The 27,578-nt window shown below is 45.3% G+C and overlaps 2 protein-coding genes across 7 annotated transcripts in view; one reads left to right on the forward strand and one right to left on the reverse strand.

The window, feature by feature from the left end:
• DENND2B (DENN domain containing 2B) overlaps nt 1–27,578 on the reverse strand; it is a 160,091-nt gene that overhangs the window by 106,342 nt on the left and 26,171 nt on the right. For 2 of the 6 annotated variants that reach the window (XM_065946199.1, XM_065946200.1), the window contains one exon: nt 11,330–11,418. The exons of 2 other annotated variants lie outside the window; for them this stretch is intronic. The gene's annotated coding sequence lies outside the window, so the exon portion shown is untranslated. Of the gene's footprint in view, nt 1–10,589; nt 10,842–11,329; nt 11,419–27,578 lie in introns of those variants that run through there. 2 more of the 6 variants (XM_065946203.1, XM_065946197.1) reach the window with 1 other exon arrangement.
• AKIP1 (A-kinase interacting protein 1) overlaps nt 1–27,578 on the forward strand; it is a 106,154-nt gene that overhangs the window by 23,167 nt on the left and 55,409 nt on the right. The gene's annotated exons all lie outside the window — the stretch shown is intronic.

Genomic DNA, 27,578 nt, shown 5'->3' on the forward strand with positions numbered 1-27,578 from the left:
CCATGGAATTCCCCAGGCCAGAATTCTGGAGTGGGTAGCCATTCCCTTCTCCAGGGTATCTTCCCAACCCAGGGATCAAACCCAGGTGTCCGACATTGCCGGCGGATTCTTTACCAGCTGAGCCACAAGGGAAGCCCAAGGATACTGGAGTGAGTAGCCTATCCCTTCTCCAGCAGAGCTTCCCAATCCAGGAATCGAACCAGGGTCTCCTGCATTGCAGATGGATTCTTGACCAACTGAGCTATCAGGGAAGCCCAAGAAATGAAGAACAGGATAGACACTCAATAAAGATATATTGAATGAATGAATAAATAAAAAACACTTCTAAACAAGACAGGCAGAGTTGGACACCCTCCCCACCCTCCATGGGATCTCAGGGAAAGATTGCAAATTAAAAAGAGAAAAGGCTGAGGAGAAATAAACTCTAAAGGGAACACAAACAGATAAAGCCATCCCAGCTCCCCCACTGACATTGACTGCTATCGCTGGCCAGGACGATGTCACAGGTGTTGAAATCTCCACAGCTTGCCTTCTCCGCCCACTAACTTTTCTTATCGTGGTCAAATACACGCAACTCCTCAGTCTTATCCTTTAGTTTCTACAGCTTCCCAGGGCTCAACTTTTTCTAGCAGAGCTATGTAGACATCTGACCTTGGGTATTTTTCAGGTGAAAAGAAGTCTGGGTAGCATTGCATATGAAACCCACCTGGGTTTACCAAACAGATGTGGGTTTTAAGATGGGGTGAGGGGAAGCTTGTCTATTTAGATTTAATGAGGTCTAAATACAGCACAATTTTCTAGTTGTTCCTCACTGTTTTGTGGCCCCTGCCACTTCCCTTTGGGCACTTACTCAGCATTAAGAAAACCCACAGTCCTTCTTACCACCAGCATCCTCACAGCCGGCTCTCCCAGCACAACTGAACAGTGACCCCACCCTGAGTGGCAGTGATGACTCCCACCCAAAGAGCCCGGGACCCAGAGAGGACAGTGCTGCTCAAGCCATCTCAAAAACAGCAATTTATCTGGCATTTCCATTTATGTCTGAAGCCAAAGTGGTGAATAAATCTAGAGGTGAGAGAGGAACAAAGAAAATAAACTTCAGGGCTCTCTTTCTAGATTCCAAAGTCTCAGTTCTCTGAGTGAGTCAAGTCACAGACTGCAAACCAAGGTCACTGCCATTACCAAATTCAACTCAGCTATGCCAGGTATTTTCCTTTCGCACTCAAACACCACATTTCTTGAGAGGGTCAGTCAGGGTCAGTCAGGTTCTTTCACTTCCTTTCCCTATTTGCATCCATTTGCCAAGAGACAAAATCTAGGCACACGTGAATCTGACTTTCTTATTCTCAGATCTCTACAAATGAGTTCCAAACCTCACGTATGGTTTCTACACCCTCTGGTCTTCACTTCTTTGAATCACTCCTTCAGAACACATGGGAGGTCAAAAATTGCTAATAAACTAAAAGAGGAAGGGAAGTCTGGCCCAAAATCTGCACCAAGAAAACTTACCTCTGGTGAGGAGAGTCGGGCATAGTGTAGGCAGCTGAAAATACTATGAAGGCTGAGCTTCCCGAGTGTTTGGGAGCTACTGCAGAGTTTGAGTTCCTGCCTCCGGGAGCCTACAGAAGTAAGACTCCAGAAGAAATAAGAAGCTTGACCCTAATCCGCAGTTTGGTCTTCTGAAGCAAAAGGAACCTTAAATTATAAACAGCCTCACTCAAAGGGAAAATTTGTGAAGCACCTACTCCCAGGAACTCCCCATTCTGCCCCAGGCCAGCCTGGGTTCAGCAGGCCCATAAATTGGCACTGTTGATGTCACCTTCCCAGACTGTTTCAACAAGAGATAACAACAAAGCTGAGAGCTTTGGTAGCACTCAAAGGAGATTTGAGGGACTTAAAACATGCTGCTAAATTTGGCAGCAAAAGTTCCCATTTCTTGCCGTTGAAAAAGGCAATCTCTTTATAATTACACTTGTAGATAAGATGCACCAAGCTACTGGAACTACTCATTCTTGTGAGGAACAGGTTAGAACCTCCTGGACCCAACCCACCGCTCCTCTGAGACTGGTCTCAGAGTCCAGTGCGGAGACAAGTGTCACCTGGGGCTGTGGAGGCAACCTGTCTCCTGGAAGACAACGTGCCAGGAGCCTCTCCTACAACTCACTGTCTCAACCACGACCACCTGCCTTGGGATACTCACCACTCACAAGCTCTCTCTGCCCCTGAATTTACATTCTCCCTCAGCCCACTTCTCATCTTACTCTTTCACCCAGGGCTCTGCTATGGAACACGCATGAGTCATCAGAGAGGGTCCTTTCAACCTAGATGCTCCTTTGTTTAGCCAGATTCCCCCTCTAGCTTACATATTTCTTTACAAAAGCAAGGTACAGGGGCTATGACCCATGCACTGATATGAGCGTGTGTGCTAAGTCGCCTCTGCCGTGTCCGACTCTTTGCAGCCCTATGGACTACTTTGTCCATAGGATTCTCCAGGCAAGAATACTGGAGTGGGTTTCCATGCCCTCCTTCTGGGGATCTTCCTGACCCAGGGATCGAACCCACGTCTCTTGAGCCTCCTGCATTGGCAGGCGGGTTCTTTACCACTACCGCCACCTGGGAAGCCCATGCACTGACAGGGGACACTTACTACTGCCCTGCTGTTTCTAGATATCTGTCCAAGACATAGAGGAAGTGGGTAGCACCTCACATTTCTCAGCAGAACAAACCAGACAGACTAGCCACTCAGAGTCAAACTCTGCTTGACTTACAAGCGAATAATAAATATAACAATCATTGCTCACACTGCATGAAGTGCTAGATATGAGGTGCTATTCTCAGCACTTGACCTTTAGACCTCACCATGGCCCTCTGAAAATAGTACTATTACCACCTCCATTCTACAGACGAGGGACTGGGTCCTAGGAGGCTAAGCGCCTTACCCAAGGTGACCGAGCTCGGACGTAGCAGAGCCTGCATGTGAACCACAATAGCCTGACCAGGCTCTGAACATCACTCGTTCATTGCAGGGCTCTTCCCCCAACACACAGGTTTGTCTCTGGGCACAAGTGGCTCACTCCAGGATCTACAGGAGAGAGGCTCCATCAGAAAACACTTGCCAATTTTCTCTACTGAGAGAGGGAAACAGTGTGGACACAATTTATTCACAGAGCTGGTCTGAAGTCTTTACGGCAGAACAAATGAGCACCCCAAACATCTACTGACCAAAATTTTTCCAGAGGCACTAAGAGAAACCACCACCTCCTTTCTTAGTGACCTGGGAGACCTTCTAGCTTACTAAGGGCTAGAGCCTCTTCGCAAGTTGTTGCAACCAAGCCCTGTGCAGCTGAGAACAAGTTCCCAGTCTCCAAGTTAAAAGAACCAAGTCGGAATGTTTCCCAGAATCCAGCTGACGGGGTTTTAAAAAAAAGTTAATCAGATATGTTTTCAAGCATAAACTATATACGTAGGTCAATTTGAGGAAATAAAATATATCAACTACTATACTCAGTTTCATAAGACTTTAGGGGATCTAGTTGGAAAGATAAGATGCATTTCAAGTGGCAAGTCAGAATTGTCAACGAAAACACCCAATCCCAATCCCCCACTTGCTAGAAGAGGAAACTGAAACCTAGGACTAACACTTGGATCTCCTTACTACGAGGCCAGGGCACTTCCTCTTGCTGCAGGCAGGCAGAGATGTTCCTAGGAGGGAGAGATCTCCAACAACAGCAGCAGTTAGCACTTACTGAGAGCATGTGTGTGCCAGAAACTAAGCTAAGTGCTGCAAATTAACTCCTGCAACAGATCGTTGGGATGGGTAATATTATTCCCAATTTACGGATGAAGACACTAAGGCTTTACAGAGGTTAACTGCAGGGGTCCACAGGTAGTAAGAGGAAGAGCCAGACTGTGAACCTCCAGAGCCAGCCTCAAAGCTCGTGTTCTAAGCTGGGTCTTGAAGGACACAGAGAATTCATGGAAGAGAGGTGAGCAGTGCCAGGGTAGCCAGTGCCCGGAGCACTGAGGGCAGCCAGCTTGGACAGGGCTTCCAGGGCTGGGTTAAAGAGGACCTCAAGGTCCCACCTGGGCCGGCCTGTAGGAAAGGGGCAGGCAAAAAGCAGTTCTAGACTCCCCTGGCTGTGAAGGTAAGCCTCCTTCAGGAGGATAAAGCTGAGCCTGTGAAACTGGGTCGACAAGGACCACTTCAGCGACTCTCCTGAGGTCTTGACAGAAAGGGGAAGAAAATGCAAAGTCTATACTCCTTCTAAAAGAAGGATCTGATTTGACTTTCCTAACACAGTACCCCCAACCTGATTAAGAGATGCCAGCCATAGTCTCTTCAAAGTGCTGCTTGAAGTTGATGATAATAATGGAAAGCGTTGAACATTTACTGTGTGCCAGGCACTGGGCCGAGAGCTTTACATGCATCATTTCATTCAATCCACACCACAACGCTAACCAGCTAAGAACTATCATGACAGGAAGTCCCCTGTGTACAAACCTTCAAGTTGCAAACTTTCGAAGATGGGAACGTGCGTTCACACGTCCAGCCATGTAAGTTTGTTCACGTGTCTGGTGTACATTGTCACGTGTGTGCATCCTCTACAAGTGGTTGTGCTTTTGTGTACCTCACAGTACTGTATAGAGTACAGTAGTGAAGTATATTTATTTCAAGCTAGATCTACAAGAGGATGACTTCATTGAAGTCCTTGTGAAGACCTAATGGAATTGGAGGCCAGCCCCTGGATGCCAGCTATTATACTGTGCTACTGTGCTCTTCCAGGTACTAGACTGTAAGATTAAAAATGTTTACTTTCTGTGTTTGTCTTTCATGTATTATTTGTGTGAAAAGTACTATAAACCTATATATATAGGTTTATACATGTGTATAAACCTATATGGTACTGTACAGCTGATTATGTTAGTTGAGTACCTAGGCTAATTTTGTTGGACTTATGAACAAATCGGGCTTACAAACGCACTCTCAGAATGGAACTCATTCACATACAAGGGACTTACCATATACCCATTTTACAGATGCCTCACAGAAAACTGAGGCTCAGAGAGATTAGATCCATTACTCAAGGTCTCACAGATAGCAAATAGTAATGTCAGGTTCTAAATCTAAATCTAAGACCCCTGAGTTCCAGGCCTTAATCACTTCACCAGACTGCCTATAAGATACTCTCCTATCATACGTAAATAGTTCCATCTGAGCTGCTCGAAGGTAACATCATACACTCACTGGGCATCTAATAGTCACTGAGAGTTGAACAAACACATTACAGGTTGACTCACTTAAAAGCAATCTATAAAACTCAGTTGTCAGAACTCAGTAAAGGAGCCTCTGTTCCAAGACACAAATGAGCACACAAAGCTAAAGAGTTCTAGAAACTAGCTGACTTTGTAGTTTTCTTTCCAATTTTCCCATTTCCCTTTTCCCATTCCCCACCCCCTGCACACACACCCCATCGCCCGACACGCCCAGAGAAGCTTCCACCCAGGCCTCGAACCCTCACCCTCCTCCTATTTCCAGTCCTTAGCTGGCTTTGTTCCATCACTCAAATAGTGCTTCAAATCAGAGTCTAAGAGCTGGACCCTCTTCCTTTTGCCCAGTCTAAAGCATGAGATGGTCATTAACCCTACCATCAAAACCTAAAAGTTCAGAAGGTCTGTGTTCCGTCTCAGTCCCATGGACAGAGGCTCACACTGGGGAGGAAATAACCATAATAAATCATGTAATACTATGTATATATATATGATAAATCTCACACTTGATATTTTTTTTAGGTCTTTCCCAGCTCTTGGCCCAGATCCTCTGGATTCACTGACTAAATGAGTGAATAGACCTAGAGAACATGCGGAGACCAGGGATGTCGCCAAGTCCAAGAGCAAATGAACAGGGGTGTTGACCCCAGTGCTGGCCACCCCCACCCACTCCTGCCCTCCCAGTGCCTGTTAGGACCTACACAAAGCTGTCTCCTTGAGCCCCCTGGGGGCAAACCAGCCTTCTGCTAAGTCGTGAAGGCCTCCTAGGTGAGTCCAGGTACCCCCTCTACCATCCCTCCTATCCCTGAGAACTACCTTTTCCCCAGTCCTCTTCCCAGGGCCTCTCTCCTGTTTCCTTCCAGTAGTCTTTCTACTGCTTCAGAGCTTGTCTCCATAACCCTATGTTCATCTCATTTTACCCAGGTTCAAACAGTCCTTCATTCACTGTGATGTTTCCTATTAGCCAGTCGCCAACTCACATACAAATCCCCTTCAGTGATGACAAGTCACACAGAAAGAGAGTCTGGATCTTTGAGAAACAGGTAGTTTCATGACAAACTCTCAGGGACAAGTCAGCTTTGGTTAAGAAGGCTTCATATCCTGATTGCATATAATTCACCCTTTGTACAGACAGTGCAGCTTTCAGATGAGAAGAGTATTGTGATCATTTTAACACCCCCTCAACAACAGTATACCAAAGTCAAAAAAAAATGAGAATGGATCTTTGGAGAAATCCTTCAATAAGGTAGTCTAGACTCATTTGGCATCGTCCTCTCCCCTCAACACACACACACCCAGGCCAGTCTTTCTAGGGCCTCTGGCTAGAAACAAGAGACATTGGATTTTTTTTTTTTTTTTTTTTTTTTTTTGAATAGAGTTGTTTTACAATGTTATGTTAATTTCTGCTGTACAATGGAGTGAATCAGCTATATGTATACATATATCCCCTTCCTCTTGGACCTCCATCCCAATCCCGATATTTTCTATCAGACGATATCACATGGCATGTTTTCCCAAGACAGACTTACCCAGCATCTCACCCCACCCACCTACTGGGACAGGTGGACAGAGCAGCTCCTCCCCAGCATTAGCGCAGGGTCTCCCTCCCCACCCCTAGAAGAAGCCACTCACTAACGCATGCTTTCCCACAGAGAGAGACATCTCCGCAGACCATGCCAGATGGTCAGTTTTTTCCCTTCTCTCATGCCCTCCTGGCCCCTTCTCCACTTTCCATGGTTCCTCTAAATCAAAGAACCCACTCGTCTGTCAGCAGATTTGCCCTCCCCCTACCCGCAGCCCGCTCTCCCCAGTGAAGATGGAGGCACAGAAGGCAGACAAGCCAAAGCCCTGCGGGGCTGCTGCCTGGCCTCTGCCTCCTGCAGGCTCCACACGCCTTCCCTCTGCTTGGCTGTCTCAGCAAACTCTCCTGGGCCCCACACAAAACACCAGGAGCCTCCAGGGCACCGACGGGTAACAGCTACGAGAAGCAACAGACCACGCGCGCCCAGCCTCTCAGCCCCACCAGCCATAGGGAGGTGCTTCGGAAGGCCCAGGACTCAGACCCTCCACCTCGCTCCGGTAGCCAGTGGGTCTGCTGGAAACATCTCCTCCATCATTGAGTCCAGTGAGGTGGGGAGTGGGGCGCACCCCTCCTAGTCCCCGGCCAGCAGAATGGCCATGATATCTGGAGTCAGGGCACCGCTCCGAACGGTACCCCCAAGCTCTTCATTCCAGGGACGGGGCAGAGCCAGCAGAACTGAGGATGGCCTTGGCCTGTCCTCCAGGGTATTTCAAAGTTTCAACTTCCCCGAGTAACTGATAATTCTAATTTTGCAGACAGAAGGAGCCCAGGGCTGGAGAGCGCAGGAAGAGGAGCAGAAGAAGTGGGAGAGACAGAGTGCGAGCAGAAATGTTACTTTTTAATCCTTAAGGAACATGGAGGGGTCCAACTTGTGACTCAGCTCTGGGAAGCTGGACTGCAGGAGCGGGAAGCAGCTGCAGACCCGCGCTAAGCTGTGGACAGCTTCCCCCAGACTAGAGCCGCTGCTGTGACAAGACTCACCTGGGAAAAAAGGCTCTGCTGGGTTTTTTTGTTTGTTTTTGGGTTCTTGTTTTTAATCTGTTCAGGAGCTTCTTCCTAGGCAGCACTCCAGGGCCTGGTTGGCAGGTGTGCCCCTGCCCTGGGAGAGCTGCGGCTGCAGGTGGGGTGCCAGCCCGCCCCCGCTGTGCTCCCGCCTAGTACCCAGGAGCCTCCTGGTGCCCCCGAGGACAGAGCTGGCATGCCCTTGCCCAGAGGCTCCCCTGCGATTCTGTTCCCTGGCAGAGTCCCAAGGCATATCGAGTATCTCTGCCCTTGGAATTCCCACTTCCTCATTTCTTTCTTTCTTTCTTGTTTCCCTCTAAGCTGTAGCCACAGGTTCCTAAGAGAGCTGCCCAGCCCCCAGGGACCTTTCAGAGCAATAACTCTTCCTGCCAGTTAGAACCCTGCCTTTAAAACCCAAAGGCCTCTGAGCTCCCTCAGAACAGTTTTCCCAGCACAACCTAACAGGATGAGGGAATGGGCCCTAGCAACCAGCAGCTTCCCTTCCAGCTACTAAAATCTATGACTCTGTAAGCGCCAGGCCGCTAGCTGTGGGACGCTGGACAAGCCAAGGGGTCTCTTAGAATCCCTCTCCTCTAAAGGAAAACATGTGAGTCAGGGGACCCAAGGAAAGCTTCATCTCTCAAGGATCATTTACGAGGCTCCAAGGCTACAGTGAACATCACTCTTACTAAACTTGCCTATATGTTTCCATAAAACATCTTGAAGTTTTCAAAGGTTTTTCTCATTTTTATTTATAAATGCAAAAAAGAAGAGGGACCTTTATAAATGGGAAAACCAGAACAGAGAGCAAAGTGACTTTCCAGAAGAGAGAGGGACCATTCTTCAAGGGTCAACTCATAACATCTTACATTATATAGGTCTTGACTGGTTTAAACTTCTTCCGTGGAAATTGTTTCATTTGCTCCTCCCAACAGTACTGTGGAGGAACTATTATCGTTACCTCCATCTCACCAGCCAATAAATCTGAAGGTTGTAGAAGTTGAGAGTCTTGCCAGTGGCTACCTGAATGGTGAGCAGCACAACCTAGCCACAATTCAAGTCTCCTAAACCCAAAGCTATTATCATTCTGCTACACCAGAAGGAGGAGCGTCTGCTGGCCCTCTTCACATGAGCGAGGGACATAAAATTAAAGGAGCTGCCCAACTACATCCACACAAGTAGAGGAGAACTGAGATCCTAGTTTTGTGTTGCCCACCAAAGGGCCCCTGACTCCTCTTCACATCCCCTGACTTGAGTCCCAGCCAACAGCACCAGGCCACATCCCCCCAGTTAATCGAGGTATCAACCAAGCAGAAGAGCCCTGGAGTGGAATCAAAGGAAGCGCTGCCTTATAAGTGGCCCAGCCGAGGTCCAGGGCCATTGAGTTCACCCTTGTGGAGCCTCAGGCCACAAGAGTGATGCACGCATGTACACATTCAGGGAGCTCGATTCGAGACACGGCCAGTGCTTTCATTGGCAAGCTGACCCGAAGTTAATCAGAAGGCCCCCTCATTTGTGTGCCAGAGTACAAAAGACATTCTGTTCAAAAAGTTCAAGAAGAAAAACCAAAGAGCCAGAACCGCAGCTGTTCCCGCTTCCCACAGGGAAACCAAAAGCAGCCACCGAGCCTCCTGAGGCCCAGGAGTAAGTTTAAGATATAATATGGCTGAAGCGGAAGCACGTCTCCTGAGGGGTCTCCACTGCAGGGAGTGTCCACTTCATGAAACCTCCTGATAAGATCACTGACAATCTTAGCGATCCCATCACCTATACAAATGCCTTTCTGGAACAATCTCCTCTCTGAGGCCACACTGAGTTCACCACACACCAGCCCTCTAGGTCAGGATAAGTTTTACCAAACACAGGACCAGCAATGTAGAAGCAGTACGTGGCATGGTCACCGCATGCCCTGAGACTTGATTCAAACATTAACCAGGGAATCCATTCAGCACAACCACAGCACTTCATGTCTCTTCAGGTAACCTAGCTCTTAGCAGCAACTCACTCAGAGATATCGGGATAAGGAACCTCTTGACAGGTCCCACACCCCCAGACAGCCCCTGCCTCCACCCCATACATTTGTTTAGGAAAACCTGTGATGGATTTTATTAATAATAAAGGAAGACAGCTGGCTTCTTATCAGGCTACCTGGGGGACAGAGAGAGAGGAGAGACTGACCCTAGCTCAGACATCCCTAGGACAGTCCCTCTCTCCTAATAACTACCCCAGAGAGACTTGGAGCTCACCGCAGCTCCCAGCTGAGTTAATTAGCTTTTATTTTTTTCATTAGGTCAGACATAGCAGCGCCAAAAGACAAAACAGTGTTCACTAGAACAAACCCAGCCACCCAAAAGACACTGGAGTTTCCATGTAAGACCTACAAACACATTGCGGGAGTGATGATAATTCTTTTTTCTTTTTCTACATAAAAGACTCTTCCCGTAAAACTTCCTGAGCCTCTGCGCTAAATAAAAGTAAGATGATGATTCCTATAGTGAAGTCTAAACACCTCAGGTTCAGCAAGAGTGAGATCAGCTAGATTTGCAAAGTCAAGAAAACTGGCTGCTTCCCTCCTCCGTAAGCTAATAGAATCCAACTGTTGGAGCATGACATCATTCCTGAGCCCCAAACCCTGAGCAGAGCAGAGCATACAGACACTCGCCTGCCTCCCTGAAAACAGCCCAAGACTACGGCCAGGAAAGGAGGAAAAACAATCCCAGCCGGGAGCTGACCTTACCTGAAAGTCCCGGTGCTTTCCTGCCCACTCCATTCTCGGCAGAGTCTGGCTCACACCACAGTCTGTTAGGGAGCCCAGGGCCCCCAAATCCACTCGCTCCGGCTCCGATACCTGCTGCGAGCTTCCCACAGCTCCTTCCTCTGACCTTTCGTGGCGCTCCTTCCAGCCAAATAAGCGGAGCGCTGCTGGCCGGCCAGGCCAGTCGTCATGGAGACCCTGTTCTCGCCAGCGCTCGCTCCGATCTCTCCCTCCCTCCCTCTCTCTCTCTCCCTCCCTTTCCTCCACCCCCCCCCCCACCCCCTTGCAGTCCCCCCCTCTCTCCCTCAGTTCTGGGAGGCTTTCACGGAACAGCACTGTCTTTTGATCAGCTGGGGCTCCGCACGCATTCCACCCCTCCTACCTCCCTTCCAGCCAGACAAGGGCTCTGGGCTGCTCCTGGGAACTCGCTTCAGCAGCTCAGAGGGGAGAAGGGAGAAGACAGTGAGTGGACTTGTTTTGTTCCCCTCCAGTGTCTCATTTTTTATAACTTGGAAGAGTCCCGGCTGGGGGGGAGAGGGGAGGAGGGAGTCAGCTGGAACGCTTGGAGGGGAAGCCAGCCCTTCCTCTGGGTCCTGGAGCGAGGGTAGGGAGGACCCAGATGCCCTGCCTTGACTTGTGCACTTGGGGTTTTCCAGGCAGCGGGTTGGGGCGGAAATGCACTCACATCTCAGGAGCTCGCCTGGACGGGCCTCTCTGCTTACCTTGCTGCCTGCTCAGGTTGGGGCGATGACTTTAACCAGTGCAGGGACACATGGTACTAGCGCCGGTGCCAAAGCAGTCTCTCATCTTCCTGCGACGGAGAGGAAAGACTCAGTCAGCACCAGTAAGCATCCTGGGCAAGCCCAGAGTCCCAGCCAAAGCCTCAAATGCGATACAGACACAGCCGAAAGCCCGGGCTTTCCGCTAGCTGCCATCAAAGTCAGAAACGGTATCAGTCCTGACCGAAAAGCTAGCACAGAGCCTGGAACACGGCAAGTCCTCAAAGTTCAATTCCCTGGTACATATTTCTACGGTGTAATAGTCTTTTACAGGATCTGTCTTGTTTGATCCTCAAAACCTTTTGAAACACATTGTCATATCGTGTTAGTCACTCAGTCGTGTCCAATTCTTTTGTGATCCTGTGGACTGAAGCCCACCAGGCTCCTCTGTCCACGGAATTCTCCATGGCAAAGAATACCAGAGTGGGTTCCATTCCATTCTCCAGGGCATCTTCCCTATCCAGGGATTGAAGCTGAGTCTCCCACATTGTGGGTAGATTCTTTACCGTCTGAGCCAGCATTATCACCATTTTATAGATGGGAAAACTGAGGCTCGAGGGGATCAAATGTTTAGTCCACAGTAACAAAGTTAGTTTGGCAGTCGAAGTACTAACAGTAGAGACCAATCTGCTGCCCCCTAGCCTGGTACTTTCCTCTAAAGTACACTGCCAGCTGATCTTACAAACTAACAACTTTTTTGACAGCTAGTCATGAGATACAAGGCTGGATTCCCTGGGGAAGATAAAGACTCCTTCTGAGTCATGATAAGATAGGCTCAATTATCATCCTTTCAGCCTTGAAGGCTCTGAGATAGCCTCTGTGAGATGTGAAACATACTGGCGCACAGATTAAAGAAAAAAAGTCCTGCCCTACAGCTATACATTACCTTATAATTTTCCAAAAAACTCTCACAAATCTTGGCTCATCTCTCAAACCCAATAGACCTGGAGTTAGGATTCCTGTTATCATACTAGTTTAACAGATTTTTTAAAAAAATCTAAAAGAGAGGTCAAATAACTTGCTCCAGGTCACAGAACCAGAAGATAGCTGATCTAGAAATAATACCCAAGCCTTTCAGCTCTCTTTTGTGTACTAAGTAGAGCAGTTCCAAGGGCACCAGACAAAGCCGGGGTCAGAAGAACAGGCAGTGCTGGGCTCCGTGACAGCCACATGCCCTTGGGAAGTCACCAAGCCTTCCAGCTTTTACCCATAAAACCCGTCCCCTGGGCAAGTGACAGGTATGGGATAAGCATGAAAAGATGTGTGTGAAAGCATTCTCCTTAAATCAGGCACTGATCTAAGAATTTCATTCATCTCAGCTGCTCTTCATCACAAACAAAAACCTGGGGCAGTAGGTATGCCCCCTAGAAAAGGACACAGAGGCTCAAGGAAGATATTTTTCAATACGTGTTAGCTGCTCAGTCATGTCTAACTCTTTGTGACCCCATGGGCTGTAACTTGCCAGTCTCCTCTGTCCATGGAATTCTCCAGGCAAGAATACTAGAGTGGGTTGCCATTTCCTTCTCCAAGGGATCTTCCCAACCCAGGGATCAAACCTGGGTCTCCTGTATTGCAGGCAAATTCTTTACCATCTGAAACACCAAGGAAGCCCCATATTTTTCAATGCTGTTTCCTCAAACAGTGTTAGAGAGATCCTGATGGAATCTTTAATGCAGAGACCCCTTGCAGAATCTTTGTGTTTTTGACTAACCTTCAATACTATTGCAAATTTCTTAAAAGAAGATTTTAATTCACTCTAGTTTAAAAGGTAAATATATGCAAGAGATAAGGTAGGAGGAGCATCACAAAATCCAGCAGGAAATAACAGGGTGGCACCAACCCTAAGCGGGGGACACTGCTGCTTCAGTGAAGCAACAAGAGTGTCAAAGAGGGCACACTCAACCAGCCACTAGAAATACCCAATCCAACACCCCGACCCAAGTACCAACTCAGGAATTCCTCAAAGGCCCTAGTGTCCCCCATCTGTGAAGGACAGGATGAAAGGGCAAGGGCAACACCATCAAAGCAGTCACTTTCTCCCTTGTACCGTTCCCAACAGGCAGTGTTCTGCTCTTCTCCTGATCTCTAAAATGCACATTCCACCTGCCCAGGCTCCATACTGAGAAACAAGAGGCAATACCCATTCATTTCTACAATAAGATACTAATCACAGTTATAATACCAACTCATGTTTATTGTGTGGGCTTCCTTGGTGGCTCAGCAGTAAAGAATTCACCTGCAATGCAGGAGACTTGGCTTTGATCTCTGGGTTGGGAAGATCCCCTGGAGAAGGAAATGGCAACCCACTCCAGTATTCTTGCTTGGGAAATCCCATGGACAGAGGAGCCTGGCGGGCTACAGTCCATGAGGTGGCAAAGAGTCAGACACGACTTAGCGACTAAACAACAAACACCATATACCAGGCATTCCTCTAAGGAGCATGAAGGGTCAGGGCAGATTACTAAAGCTGATACAAGTCAGTCTCTCTCTCAAGTAATGCAAACTTCAAAAAGTCCTCCAGACCAGACTTGACACAGAATGCAGGCCATGCGCCCCCTAGTGGCACACTGGGGTTATAGTGGTTCCTTAGGGCCTTGTCCTGGGAGGGGGGAGAGGGGCCCAGACTCCACCAGTGGGAGAACTGGAATCTCTGCTGGGTGCTGCTATTGTGTGTAAGTTCCTTGAACTGGGCAGAGCAAGAGGTCAGCTGAATCCTGCTGCCTCTGCAAGGCTGGATTCAGATCAATCCTACCTGACCTTTCCGGAAAGACAGGAACCTGTAACCTGTGTGGTCTGCTGGGAGTCCCCATGCAGACTTGTACTGGCAAGGAGAAACTTTTGTGCGTCCCTACTTCTTTCTGGCCCGCAGCCAATCCGCTTACCGACTCCACACAATGCTACTTCCTAGATACATCTTTCATCTGTCCATTTTTCTGCACCTCATTGCCACCCCGATCTCTCCTCTTAACTGCAACAAAAACCTCCTGACTGCCCCAGCTTTCACCCTTGCCCTCACAGCTCCATTCTCCACGGAGGTGTCTGAATCACCCTTTTACAGTAGATCATGTCATTTCCTGCTTAACACACTTCAATGGCTCCCCACTGCATTCAGGGTAAAATCTAAAGTCTTCCCATGTCCCTATAAGTTTCCTGCCCTCACCCTCTGGGTGCCAGTTCCGGGAGCCTCCTTTTAGTTCCCCAAAGTGTCAGAGTTTCTCCAGGCTGTTCCCCTTTGCCTTGGACTCTCCCCTACACCATAGTCTTTGCCTGGCTGAATCTTACTCGGCTCCACTTGCCTCTCACTTCCTAAGAGAAAAGTCTGCGACCCTCCAGTCTGAATAAGGACTTAACCCCCATGGCACTCACCATAATCTGTGATTGCTCCCTTGCGCCATTATGTGCTTCCCCCCAGGTTCCTTAGGAGCGGAAACCTTGACTGTTTTGCTAACCACCTTATTCTCTGCATTTAGTATAGGGCCCAGCTTATAGCTGGCATGCAGTAAAAATCTGCTGAATGAATGCATAAAATCCCATTCCTTCCTGTCCAACAGGAAGAAGAAACTTAGAATGGCTATTTCATGTCACTCATTGCATCTTTTCATAGACTTACAAACTATAATTACATCTCTTTTCCTCATGTGCCTTGCCTGTGGGCTCAACCAAAAATTCCTGTAAAGTCTCCCTGCGGTTTGTTTCCCAGAACTTCCCTCATAAGGTCACTCTTCTGGGGACGCACTCCAGGGTTTTACAGTCTTTCCCATTCCCAGAGAGGCCACTCACAGGCACTCCAACACCACAGTCACTGCCAAACCATGCAGGATTCGGGAACGGCCCAGCGCCCACAGATGAGCAGTTTCTCTCGGGTCAGCTCCATTCAAGCACAAAAATGCTTTCTCTCACCTCCACTGTGCGGGTCACTATGCTTACTGAAAATATACATTTACTTTAAAAAGCCATCCTATGTTTTATATAATTTGGAGATGGGTATAAATACTGTTTAAAAAAAAAAAAAAAGGTTTTCCATTACTAAAAAGAAATTGAAAACTACTCTCTGGGGGAAAAATAATCAAGACCTAACTAACAGCAACAGCGGTGTGACTACGTTCAAACCCCTCCCATGACAGGCGTCACCCCAAAATTTGAAATCCCTTTGGCTTCATCTGTCATACTCCCCTACTACTACCACTCCAATATAGGCACAAGCACAGCACACTGCCTGCTGCTCTGAAAACTGCATTTTTTTTTCTCTTCCTCCTCCGACTGCTCACACTGTTACCTTTTTTCTGAGTGCCTCTCATTGCCCAACTAGCAAAACCATATTACCTTCAAGGCCCAACTCAGTTACTACCTCCTCTGTGAAACAGTTCTTGATCTCCTGGCGGGATCTGTTTGTCTACTCTGCAAGCCCACAGCAGTCTGAAGATGCCTTTATCATGGTATTTATATAATTTTATCACTGTTACTTGCACTCCTGTCTCCCCCACAGTCGGGAGCCCCTTGAAATCTATTCACTTTCAAATTTCATTTAGAGTCGGCAATGAATTAAAATGTTAAATAAATCATTTTAAAAGACTCTTAGAAAAAAAAAAAAGAAGAAACAGCTGTCCCCTCGATAAGATGAAAGAATCTGAGAGAAGAATTTGAGAGGAGGAAAAAAAAAAAAAAAAAAAAAAATATATATATATATATATGAGCATTAGATTCTAGATTTGGTTACTATAAGAGATGATACTCTATTCTTGTCCCTTTGTAAACTGAAATGCCAAATGTGAAAACAAAGGGGCAGAATAAATCTTTTAAAGTCACTCTTTAGTTTGGGAGCACTGGAATTCAAGAAAAGAAAGCTGCTGTTATCTCAATATTGGTCTTCCTTGGTGGCTCAGCAGTAAAGAATTTGCCTGCCAATGCGGGAGACATGGGTTCGATCACTGTGTTGGGAAGATCCCCTGGAGAAGGGAATGGCAACCCACTCCACTAATCTTGCCTAGGAAATCCCATGGAGAGAGAAGCCTGGCGGGTTATAATCCACAGGGTCACAAAAAAGTCAGATACAACTTAGCAACTAAACAACAACAATCTCAACATTACTAGTTGGATCCTAGAATGCCTAAGAGACGCAGTATAACTTCAGATGCCTCTAGGGAGCCTAGCTCCCAATGCCCACCAGACAGGTCCAGCAGCGTGTCCACAGAGGACACCCCGTTCTCCCCATGTGTCCTACCCATCCTCTGACATTGGGCTCTGGCTGCCATGTGAGGAGACAGGCTTACACAAGAGCTCCTTAGGACTTTACAATTATCCCTTTCTAGCTGTGAGTGGCAATGTGATTAAGAAGGGAAAAACTAAAAATCCAGGAGTAGAGAAAGAGTCATCAGGTCCTGGTTACAGGGCAGTGAGACCATGAGCAAGCCCTTGTGCCCCATAGGACCTCTGCCTTTTCCTGCATATAGTGAGATGGCTGTTGGAACTAGCGGCTCTCCAGTGGGCCCTTCTAGTGTCAGTGTTCTATTGTATTGTTCTTTGGCAGTCACCCAGACCTGCTGTTCTATCCTAGTCACCCAGTCCCCTTGCTTCCTGAATGAGTCCAAAGCAGCAGAAAGATGTCTTGTTTCAGGGGCTACAAAGTCTTCATCTAAGTTCTCTTGGAAGGCAGTCTGCTTACTGCCAATCAAGTAGTCTGTTCATGAGCTCTACCAGGGCTTTGAATTGACAAAACAAATGTCTCCCTCCAGATGGCAATCCCAGCCCTCCTCTGCTCAAGAACCAGACCTGGCAGGACGTCTTGTGTGCTGGCCACTCTGCACCCATTTTGCTTCACAGCCTTCCTGGGGAAACAGAGAAATATCCATTCTTTGCTCAAGTCCTGCATTTTACGTAAAGAAATTCTTCCAGGACCTTATTCCTGCTCTAAATCCACCTGCCTCTGACCAATTTCCTACCCACGCCCCTCTAACCCCAAGGCTCTGATCTAGGGAAGCGTGGATGCAGCCTATAGTGAGCCTAGATCCCACTACCCTGTGGTGAAGTGGCTACTGGACCTCTTCATGCTGGATTGAGCAGCTCTCCTTCCACGTGCTAGCCTTCCAGCCCTCGTCCATCTCCACTCAAGCTCACAATCCTCAATATGAAGCTCAAAGTTCAGATCCCCAGGACACAAAGGATTCAAGTGCTTTGATCCAGCCTCTTGGAATATCTGTTAGTCTCTTGGAGAACCTATACATGGGCTAATTTCTAGAATCCCTCAAATCCACAGGCCCCTGACCACTGCCCCTTGTTAAGTCCAAGCACTTTATCACTGGGCCACCTAAACACAATTTTGGGGCCAAGAACAACTGGACCAAGGAGGCAGTATCCCTCATCCCCTCTGGAAGAAACATTTATCCTTCCAGAATGGGCTTCCCATGTTTACTTGGCTCAGAAGTTCAAACTCAGCCAAGATCTTATCAGTCATGACTGAAACATCAGGATGGGGGAGGCAGGGTACAAAGTGAGGAAAAAGGAGATAGAGGAATAAGAGGAATGTGAACTCAAATGGCTTTTCCACGATGTAATCAAGGAAATACTTTGAGCCTCAGAAAGGAGTATCCCTCAGAATAAGATCTGGGCAAAGCAGAGGGAAATGTGGGTCCAGACCATATCACCTCCTCCATGCTGTCTCCCCTGATTTTCCCAGATTCAACTGGATTCTCTACTCCCACCCACTGTACTTCTTAGAACAGTCTACAACTCCAGTGCCTGCTGTGTTCACTGCCTTGTATTTTAGTGTATCAAGGTTTATTCAGCTTGTTTCTCCTACTAGCCTATGTCTTAACTTGAGCCTAGTTTAGAGTTCCATACATAGTACGATTAACAAATTGTTAACATATGAACTAAAGAAACCAACCAACTAAACCAACCAATGACAATGCTATAACTACATAGCTATAGCTACATGATCCTAATAAGGGATCAACAACATATCACCACAGAACCTAAACCACTTGGTGCTTAGCACCTTAGGGCGGTCCAAGGTTTTCGTGCTGTGTCTATAAGATGATTGTATAAGAATATTCTTTTTAAATTTTTAATGCTTTTATATTTATCGTAATGTGTATTTTTTTAAAAAAAGATAGCCAGCTATTAACCCCCTTTTCACTGATCTCATTGACTAGGCCAGTGCTTAAGAAAGTATACATGTTTGTTTGCTTTTAGTTTTGTTTTGCTAAAATTAGTGGGTAAGAGTTTAAAGAGAAATGGGATACTTGCACAACTTCAAAATATCTCTCTCAGAAATCTGTACTGATTACAAAGCACTTGTCAATGGAGAAACCTGGCAGACATATCTAACCAAGTGGTCAAAGTTAACATTACTAGTAATCAGACACATCAGTATCACGTACCTTTGACATGAAGCACAAAGAAGGGCATTGCACCTCTGTGGTGTTCTTCCCCCAAATCCATAAGCTTAGTCTGATTTTGAGAAAACACTAAACAAACCATCCGGAGGGACATTCTACAAAATACCTGCCCAGTACTCCCCAGAAATCTCAAGGTCATAAAAGACAAGGACAAACTGAAGGACTGCCGTAGACTGGAGGAGACGAAGACACAACATCTAAATGTAATATGGTATCCTAGGTTCCACCGTGGAGCAGAAAAAGGACCTTAATGGGAAAGACTAATGAAATCCAAATTAAGTCTATAGTTTACATTATACCAATGTTAATTTCTTAGTTGACCATTGTACCAGAGCTAAGTTAGGGAACTTGTGTTATCTTTGCAGATTTTCTGCAAATCTAAAATTATTTTAAAACAAAAAGTTTTTTAAAAGTCAACTTAAAGGTAAATAAATGAAAGTATATATGGTACAAATCACAAAGATGATTAAGAATGACTCAAGTCTGAGAAGCAAGAATGGTCACTCTACACCTATATCCAAGGAAGACTGCCCCAGAATAAAAATCAAGGCTGTAGAAGAATATTTAGTAAAACTGGGAAGCATTCAGTTTATATTACTTAGATAAAAAGTAACTATCCCATTTTTGTTAAAAAAAAAATACATATATCACATATGTGCTGCACAGAAAAAAATGTCTGTACTGAAATAAAAATATCTTATCCTGAACCAAGTACAGAAGGCATTTATTTATTAAATAGTAAATGGGATACAGTTTTTGGAAAACATTTTGGCTAGATCAATTAAAATCTTCATATCCTTTGACTCAGTGGCCTCACTTCTGCCAAGTTGTCTTAAAAAAAATTTCAAACTATGAGAAAAAAAATGCATGTTCCCAAATTATATATAACAATGAAAATGAGAAACAAATTCCACTCAGCCATTACTAGATTGGTAAATTTCAAATGTTTTTTGGTTGTTCAGTGGCTAAGTTGTATCCAACTGTGCGACACCATGGACTGCAGCACACCAGGCTTCCCTGTTCTTCACTATCTCCCGGAGTTTGCTCAAACTCATGTCTGTTGATTCAATGATGCCATCTAACCATCTCATTCTCCGCTGCCCACGTCTTCTCCTGCCCTCAATTTTTCCCAGCATCACGGTCTTTTCCAGTGAGTTGGCTCGCCACATCAGGTGGCCATGCTTCATTTTTGACTATGACCCATAGTAAAAAAAAATTACATTTTATGTAGTAATACAGTATGTGCATGTATGAAAGTGTGTGTACACATGTGTACGTGTACAAATCTGAACCAAAAAGATTTCTTCAAACTACATTTATCTTTACTGTGTGTGAGGCTCTCTGTTGTTTTCTTTTTTTTCCCCCTCTGTTGTTTTCTATCCTAATCTATTTCATTAAAAAAACAAGCAAGGCTTGTGGAGCCCCACTAAATTAATTTTGCACTTCACCAATTATGACCTGAAATCTGAAAAACATTGCACTAGATAGACAGTTGTGCAGCCATTAAAAGAAAGACTATAATCCACAAAACTATAAAAAGTGAGCAGCTCGAGGGAAAGAAAAGAGCAAAAAAGGTAGGAGGAAAATTCGCTTTTCACTGTATACTTTTTTGTACCTTTTGAATTTACAATATATACACGTATTACTTATTTAAAAAGTGACTGTGAGGACTTTAACAGTATCAGATAATGCTAAAAATGCATGGCAAAGCTATAACTACATTAAAATGTAAAAACACATACAAGTAAAAAAGGAAATTATGCCAAAACAACAATCACATGCTAGCAATTTTTTCCTTCTTACAAAGTTCTAAAAACGGGCTTCCTTTGTGGCTCACTAGTAAAGAATAGCCTGCCAATGCAGAAGATGCAGGTTTGATCCTTGGGTCGGGAAGATCCCCTGGAGAAGGAAATGGCAACCCACTCCAGTATTCTTGCCTGGAAAATGCCATGGACAGAGGAGCCTGGTGGGCTACAGTCTATGGGGTCCCAAAAGAGTCAGACATGACTTAGTGACTAAACACCAACAGCAAAGTTCTAAATACTCCACACTGTTATTATTCTACAATTAAACACAAAAATTTATTTTCTAAAATTAATGCAACTACTGGAAAGGGCACATAGGAGATTTCAAAGCTAACAGTAATGTTTTCTTTATTAAGCTGGGTGGTAAATACATGAATATTCACATTTAAACCGTACATATAAAAATTATATACTCTATATTTTTAATAATATTTTTAAAATAAAAGATTGCAAAAGGGGACCCTCTCTTCAGGTCTGCCTCTCCTCACCCTCAAATTCAAGAAGACATTCCTCAAAGTGTTGGGCTAGGATTTAAAACTGTCACTCAAATGGATACCTTCCATTTTTGTAAACAGGTTGTAACATGTTAGAACCTGGCTTCTAAAGATTTCCATTTAGAACTTTGTAGGTGGGCTGGTTTCAGGGTTCCATTCACAGGCAGGACTCTTTTTTGGTATGTTCTCTTGCTTTCCCTTCCCCCCACCCCACTAAGCCATTGTTTATTCTTTCATATTTTTAGTCACATATAAGCTCTTCTGAGCAAAGGGGCCATTTCTTATTCATCTTTGAATTTCCAACAGGCTATAATACAGTGTTTTCTTTGCACACAGCAAATGCTTAATAAGTATTTAATAAATAGGCAATATCATATGCAAAACTCCAGAACAGAGTATGTGAAACATGAAAAGTAGCAAAAGGACATGGAGAAGGAAGCACTGATCACTGGACACTAAGTAAGGCCATGCTAAAAAAAGAAGTATTACTTTTATTTAAGTAGAGTTAACATAGAATTATAAGCCTCGAGGCTCAGATGGTAGAGAATCCGCCTGCAATGCAGGAGACCCGGGTTCCATCCATGGGTCAGGAAGATCCTCTAGAGAAGGGATAGGCTACCCACGCCAGTATTCTTAGGCTTCCCTGGTCGCTCAAACAGTAAAGAATCTGCCTGCAGTGCGGGAGACCTGGGTTCAATCCCTGGGTTGGGAAGATCCCCTGGAGAAAGGAATGGCTACCCACTCCAGTATTCTGGCCTGCAGAATTCCATGGGAATTCTGAGAGAGGAGCCTGGCAGGCTACAGTTCATGGGGTCACAAAGAGTCCGACACGACTGAATGACTTTCACTTCACTTTATAATAGAGAATAAGAGAGATAATGTATGTAAAACCCTCAGCAATAGAAAGCAAGTGCTCTATAAAAAATAGTCTGCGAGTTTAAAAAATAATATGCACACATACTTATGTGACAAATATTTGTTTATGGTATATATTATGCATCACATAAATAAACACATACATATGCACCCACATATGGTAGAATGCTGGGACACAATTCATTTGAACTTCAGAAAAATCCCTCTTGATGTGATTGATAAAACAGATGGGCACTGGCAGCAGCTTAATCTGGTAATTCAGAAGAGCTGGGTCCAAATGGATGCGCAAGATGGATCAATATCAACGAAGAAGGAGTATTCTGGAACTCCTAGAAGTCTGGACATTCCATCTGTTCTAGATGCTCTCTTGGTCACTCTTTTTTATAAATGACACAGATGATGAACAATAATAAAAAATGCATATAACAAATTAATTGGGAGAGAAAATTAATATAGTAGAGGTAATTATTTTTTAAAAAGGCCTCCACAAACTTATAACTATAGGTTAAGTATGACAAGATAAAATATTAAAAGGACAAAAGATATGTTTACACAAATTTATATTAAAAAAATCCTGCATGACAAGAGGATGAAAATGGAATAAGTGAAAGACACTTAAGGAATGGTTCAGTATGAGTTAACTAATGGGTCAATGTGATTTTGAATTTACTGACTGGAATACAGAGCCCCAGGTCAAACGAGGTCTTAGTTTGCTTCATTCTGGTTAGAAAAGTAGTGTATCCAGGGGACACACACTATATTTGCAGTGCATGCTTTCAAGCTCAATTGCTCAGTCGTGTCCGACTCTTTGCGACCTCATGGACTATAGCCCGCCAGGCTCCTCTGTTCATGGGATGTTACAGGCAAGAATACTGGAATGGGTTGCCATTCCCTTCCCCAGGGGATCTTCCAGACTCCGGGATTCTGCAGCTCCTACATTGGCAGGCAGATTCTTTACCTCTGAGCCACCTGGGAAGCCCTATATTTGCAGACCTGGGGTAAACGGAGTCCTAACAATATCACAGGCAATTACACTGAAGGGAACAAAGAAAATCAAGTCTGTGGAGCCTCTTAAATTAAAAAATAAGAAAACATTCTGGTTCATGAAGCTGTTAAATCCTCCTACAGGAAGATACAGAACTACGCCATGACTTATTCTCATGGAGTCATCTCTAGGAACTAGTGGCGAGATGAGATTTAAAAAACTCACAGAAAGAAAAGATAGCTGAGGCCTATCTCATCTGCCCTTTGGCCCTTTCGCAACTCACATCAGAGCCTCTCATCTGGGTCTCTGACCATCCAGGCTCTAGTGAGGACACAGAGAAACTCAGGAATCCAATTTTTACCCATCATTTCCCCAAACCAAGGTTCACCATGATCAAAATTACAAAGTGATATTTTTAACCATCAGTGTGAATTTTTGTGAATCTTTAACCTGCCATACTAAGCTGTTGTGAGCAAGGACTCAGGTCTAACTGTTGTAACCGAAACATTAGACAGTAGGACTGCAGCAACTCAGCTCCATGAGGCACTGCTGGGATATACACATACCAGCGTCATGCTTCCAAGGACTGAAGAAGAATGAGGAGAAGAGAAGAGCAGAGGCCCCTCAAAATTCAGTTCAGTGGTCCTGGTTCATGGATGAGTATCATACTAAATAAACTTCAATATCCTATAGTAGAAGGACCCTTCCTTCTCTTCTGCCCCAAGGATAGGAACCTAGAAGTTTCTAATTTATCCAATGATTAGCTCTTTCCTTAATGATACGTGCACTATGTATACCCCATTTTTTTATATAAAATAGGTAGAACTAGCTTGCCTTTTGTATTAAAAGAGGTGCTTATAAATGTTCATTGACTTAGAGATCAACATAGAGAAACCTACGCAATAGGGAAAAAAGTCAGACCCAGGTTTCAAGAAAGGGAAGATGGGTGAGATGATAAGAGGAAAAAGAGAGGAATGTGGAGGGAGAGGAGAGTGCAGTTTAAGATCCTGAAGGACAGAAACAGGAGAAAGCTTGTTTGAAAGTATGAGAATAGCAAATCTTTGGGGAATTCCTGAGTATTACTCGCCAGGATGTCAAAGAACATATCTGAGTATCACTCAGCCTGTGAAGGAAAGAAAAAAATTCAAAAAGCCCATTTTCCTTACGTGGGTGAATCTGATTGCCTATACCCCTTGTATAAAAGGTTAGCTAACACTGCTCAAGACAGCATTGTTAGGGAGAGGAGGGCAGAGTAAAACACAAAAGCAAAACAAAAAAACAAAAACACACAAGAAGTCAGGGATTACTGTTTCCAGCATAGCAGATACCTGCAGGAGACTTTCTCACAAGCTGTGGGACTCCTGAAGCTATAACTGGGAGATGCTGGCTCTCCTCAAACCCTAGCAAGCAAAGGAAGTCAACCACGAGAGCATCCTCAAGGTGATGACAGACTGCGCCACTTCTCATCGATGCAGATAACATCTGCATTCAGTAACACATGGACACACCTCCTCCAAGGAAAAGGCCCACAGGAGTGAGGAGGGGAAATCTACTTAGGGGAGATCCACCAAGAAAATGAAGCATGGCTGCGTCCATGTGTTTCCAAGAGAGTGAAAGTGAAGAGAAAGTTGCTTAGTCCTATCTGACTCTTTGCGACCGCATGGACTATACAGTCCCTGGAATTCTCCTCAAACCAGGGATCAAACGCAGGTCTCCTGCATTGCAGGTGTATTCTTTACCAGCTGAGCCACCAGGAAAGCCCAAGAATACTGGAGTGGGTAGCCTATCCCTTCCCCCAGTGGATCTTCCCAAGTCAGGAATCAAACCGGGGTCTCCTGGGTTGCAGGCGGATTCTTTACCAACTGAGCTATCAGGGAAGCCCCTTCCAAGAGAGTAACCACTGCTTATTAAGTCAGTGTTCCTCTTCAGACTTGGGATTTCTCCAAACAAGCCAGCAGAAACAGAGCCACCAGCCAATCACTGAGGGTCAGAGACCCAGAGGCAGCTGTGAGGGCTGTGAGACGGAGGCTCTACACTGGGCTTTAAGGGTTTACAAGATCTTTTTGAGGACAATGAAGGTGACCCTCAATTCTGTTTTTCTTTTTTCAACCATGATCTCTCTCTCTCTCTCTTTGTGCTCTGTCTCCTGCTGTGTGGGGCAGTGAGAATGAACATAGGAAGGGAGAGCAAGAGCTCTTTGAATAGAAAGTGAAACCTTAGGGGTGACTGACTGTGGAAGTGAAGGAGAGTCCCGAGTGACTCCCAGATTCTGGCTTCACCCCTGAGCACCAGCCGCCACATCAGGGAATACAGACAAAATGAATATCCCAGTATGCTTTGCTGTAGTCATGTCTCAGTTTAACTGGGAGAGGAAGCTGCTCCAACACAGGGAGCTATTTAGACAACATGGCAGACAAGAGTGGAGACAACAAAAATGGAGGAAGGTGAATGAGACAAGAAAAACAGTGAAGGAGACAATCAAAAATGAAAGGAAGGAGAAAGAAAAAGGGGGATGGAAGAAGAAGTCCATGCGTATGTGTGTGTACTTTAAGAGGAGGTGAGGGGATGACATGGAAGACACAAACAGCCTTAAGTGTAATGACTCTGCAAATACTGAGTTCAAATATTGGCCACAGCCTATTAACAGCAGAGTGTGTCCTCCTCAGTGGTTAGGTTCTGGGGTCAGCACATAAGGTGAAAATCAGGTGGAATCAAATTACTCTAGAAATTCCCTTAGAGAGGCACCACACTGGAAACCGGCCATTGCCTCTGAGGAAACCCAATTCAATACTTCTCAAATACATTGCTTTTGTATACTCTCAGGAATCTCAGCCTAGGAGGACCAAAGGAATCCATCTTCCTTACCTAGTGATTCTCAAAAAGAATTCTAGTAGTAGAACCACTGATTCAGTGTGAATCTTCTTGAATTAAGCCTCATTTTGCTCAGTGAGACTGGTAATCACCTAAAGTCACCCAACAAGACAGGACTTTTCTCTGACCCCACACTCCTTCCTCCATGTTTCTCTTGTCTCAAAATTCCCCTAGGAGATAGAAGGCCAAGACGGGAGGTCCTGCTCAACATTAAATAGTTGTGTGGGAATAGTACCCACTCCTTTCTTGATCCTAATCTCCCCATCTGGAAAATTAAACCAGTTTTTAGATGAACTCTAAGAGCCCAGACAACTCTGACATACTTACTGAATGAAAAAAAAAAAAAAAATAGTGCTTTGAAAAGCACTTTATAAACACAAAGCATCGTAATGGTCAGCTCTCACAGGGCAGAAATGTTGGCATCCTCTGTCTTACCCCTCAACTTCACTCTTAGTATTCTATGTCCAGGTCCTACTTATTCTACTTTTGCATCTTCTCTAGAATTCACCCCTTTCCTCTCTATTCCAGTCACAAGTGACCCATATCTCTTTGGTGGGTTTCCTCACGACCAATCCGTTCTCTCCAATCTTAGCCTCAGTTCAGTTCAGCTCAGTCGCTCAGTCACGTCTGACTCTTTGTGACCCCATGAACCACAGCACACCAGGCCTCCCTGTCCATCACCAACTCCCGGAGTCCACCCAAACCCATGTCCATTGAGTCGGTGATGCCATCAAACCATCTTATCCTCTGTCATCCCCTTCTCTTCCTGCCCTCAATCTTTCCCAGCATCAGGGTCTTTTCAAATGAGTCAGCTCTTCGCATCAGGTGGCCAAAGTATTGGAGTTGCAGCTTCAGCAGCAGTCCTTCCAATGAACACCCAGGATGATCTCCTTTAGGATGGACTGGTTGGATCTCCTTGCAGTCCAAGGGACTCTCAAGAGTCTTCTCCAACACCACAGTTCAAAAGCATCAATTCTTCTGTGCTCAGCTTTCTTTATAGTCCAACTCTCACATCCATACACGACCACTGGAAAAATCATAGCCTTGACTAGACGAACCTTTGCTGGCAAAGTAATATCTCTGCTTTTTAATATGCTGTTTAGGTTGATCATAACTTTCCTTCCAAGGAGAAAGCATCTTTTAATTTCATGACTGCAATCACCATCTGCAGTGATTTTGGAGCCCAGAAAAATAAAGTCAGCCACTATTTCCACTGTCTCCCCATCTATTTGCTATGAAGTGATGGGACCAGATGCCATGATCTTAGTTTTCTGAATGTTGAGCCAACTTTTTCACTCTTCTCTTTCACTTTCATCAAGAGACTTTAGTTCCTCTTCATTTCTGCCATAAGGGTGGTGTCATCTGCATATCTGAGGTTATTGATATTTCTCCCAGCAATCTTGATTCCAGCTTGTGCTTCTTCCAGCCCAGCGTTTCTCATGATGTACTCTGCATATAAGTTAAATAAGCAGGATGACAATATACAGCCTTGACGTACTCCTTTTTCTCTTTGGAACCAGTCTGTTGTTCCATGTCCAGTTCTAACTTCCAGACTTGCATACAGATTTCTCAAGAGGCAGGTCAGGTGGTCTGGTAGTCCCATCTCTTTAAGAATTTTCCACAGTTTGTTGTGATCCACACAGTCAAAGTTCTACTCTCTTCTATAAGAGTTCTTTTCACAAAATTCCACTTTCACTGCTTCATTTCTCATCTCCTGAGCACCAAGGCAGAACTTGCAGAATCCAGACCCACCACTCCTGAGGT

This window comes from Muntiacus reevesi, chromosome 9 (assembly GCF_963930625.1).
Source record: "Muntiacus reevesi chromosome 9, mMunRee1.1, whole genome shotgun sequence".
NCBI classification, from domain to species: Eukaryota; Metazoa; Chordata; class Mammalia; order Artiodactyla; family Cervidae; genus Muntiacus; species Muntiacus reevesi.